This window comes from Pterocles gutturalis, unplaced genomic scaffold, assembly GCF_000699245.1.
Source record: "Pterocles gutturalis isolate BGI_N339 unplaced genomic scaffold, ASM69924v1 scaffold22683, whole genome shotgun sequence".
Classification (NCBI taxonomy): Eukaryota; Metazoa; Chordata; class Aves; order Pterocliformes; family Pteroclidae; genus Pterocles; species Pterocles gutturalis.
In genome coordinates this window covers 90100-92373 of record NW_010118690.1, presented here as the reverse complement: position 1 = coordinate 92373, position 2274 = coordinate 90100, and the positions used below count along the sequence as shown (strand labels likewise).

General features: G+C 41.7%; 1 protein-coding gene across 1 annotated transcript in view; it reads right to left on the bottom strand.

Annotated features, from left to right (window-relative positions):
- Positions 1-2274, bottom strand: part of LOC104463840 (S phase cyclin A-associated protein in the endoplasmic reticulum-like) — a gene marked incomplete at its 5' end in the record, with an annotated part of 113969 nt that overhangs the window by 24411 nt on the left and 87284 nt on the right.

The following is a 2274-nucleotide window of genomic DNA, read 5'->3' as shown; positions in this document are numbered from 1 at the left end:
AATTTAAGAATGAAGTGGTTTAACAGTTAACAAAACACACAGCTTCTTGTTTCAGTCAGATGTTATTAGGGGAGACCGTACGGTAGCAAAGCACTAGTAAGCATGAAATGCTCGAGACAAAGCAGCACAGCTTCTCAAACAGAAACTAGGTTTCTTTGGTATCTTTTGAGTATGCACGTAAAATAATGGGAAAGGTTTTTTGGTTATCTAGGATATCAGGACTGAAAGGCAAATAACTCAGAATGCCCCTTCCCTTCCCACATTCAAACTTTCATAATCCCTCCATTTGCACTGTTTCTGTTTTTTTCACATTACTAATCACCCAGAAGATGATGCAGGACAGTCACTGCTAAGGAAGACAAAGATTGTCACTACTCTGAAGGGTAAACAATGTGAAAAAGGCAGGCAAATACAATATGGAGCACACAAAATAATTCAATGAGTTTTATATACTCTGAGTTCTCATTCAAACCCATCATGTGAATCACCTGAACTTCATTAGGGAAATTTAGTCTATACTGGCAATCAAAGGAAACACGAAAGTATTAAGATACAGTGAACAGTAACACTGAATATATGGCGCATCAACATCCAGTCTTTACCTCCACTACTGTGTTTCCATCTTAAAAAAAAAAAAAAAAGAAAAAAAGAAGAGTCAATATCAAAAGAGACTACAATTTTTTTTAATAACTGAAGGAAAATATGATATGAGATACGTGATATGAGAAAATGTTACTAAAGTGCAAATTAGATGAGGATATCTTCCCCTTTTATAACAACAAAAAGCAAAGGAAATGGGAAAGCAGTGGAAACAAGAACCACTTTCTAAAGAAAGTCTGTAACCTTGAAGACCTCAGTTGAACACAGACACAGCTGGACACTCCGGGCTCAGAACATTCCTCTTGACCAGAACCAGAAATGAGCGTTTCCTTGACTAGAACAGCTCTAAAGGGTCTTCTCTAAAGCAGCACTTTGCACCATTCTGTTACACTGCTCTGCTCCAGTGAAGCTTCCAACACAGATCCCAGAGAGGGATGGGTTGCTTTATACGGCAAAGCTGACGATCAGGTCTTCCGGATACCACAACCTCCCGCTGTGCCGCTGAGCAGGGACCGCGCAGCATCTGGGTGGGGACACAGCGTGCACACTGCTGCGGGGAGGCTGACACGCTGCAGGTGAAAGAGGGGAGATTGAGGAGGCTTAGGAAGGTTACTTTAGCACTCAGGCTATGAAGTATCTCTGCACAGCCTCTGAGGGGTCTTCTCACAGCCCTGAGCCCAGGTGAACACAACAGGCCAGTATTTGGGTTGTGTTAGCTTCCATCTGCTTCCATCACTGTTTGCTCACATCTTTATGTTTAGAAAACAGTTGCTCAGATGACCCACTTCTGCTTTTTATGAGTCAGATAATATGTGTAAGGAATGATCTTATCTGAAATTAGCATTTACGATACCATTTCTATTTACAGACAGTGAATGATCAATGCTACTGAGAAAGCTTTTAAGCACCACATCCTCTGCTGCTGCCTCCAGGATTAATGTCCTGGTCCTTTTCCAGCAATACCTATGCTGTATGAAAAACACATGAGACTGCATAATTACTTCACAAATCTTTGAAAGAAGCCAGCTGATCTTTAGGTAAGACACAGTAAGAACAAAAGCAACGTAGCTCTGCCTGTTTTCCAGTACTGGTGTCGTTACATAAGTGACTCCATTACCACCAGTCACCACCGCACCTCCACTACAGCTCTGCCAGTCAGCGGTCAGCCATTCGTAGAGAGTCAGCTGGAGATGAACATGTTTATCGTACAGGTTCCAAAAATGGGGTGTTTGTTTAATGCTGTGATAGCCGGCTGAACTCCTAACAATCCTGAAAGAAACTGTGTGACCAAACCAGCCGCAACAGTGCTTCAGAAGGTCACCAGTGTAGGATTCTCTCAAAATATGTCGGAACATTAGAAAGACAAGCTGAATTAAAAAATTGTTAAAATTATGACTTGACGCCACTTACCCGCCGCAAAACATTCAGCTGGTGGTTTGTAACGCTCATAACAACCCTAACATTTCCTCTATAAAGAATAAAAAAAGTGTAAATGTCTGTTTTGGGTGGGGCTTTGCTGAACAACAATTTATGGCATTACTTAATTTTCCTACGCCTGGAATACATGCCCAAAATCTTAATTTTGAAGGTCTGTGGTCTTTAAGTGAGTGTGTTTGAATGGAGTCAGCAGAGACACTTCCTGAACCATCACCCGGCCTTGCCAGCTGTGGCTTT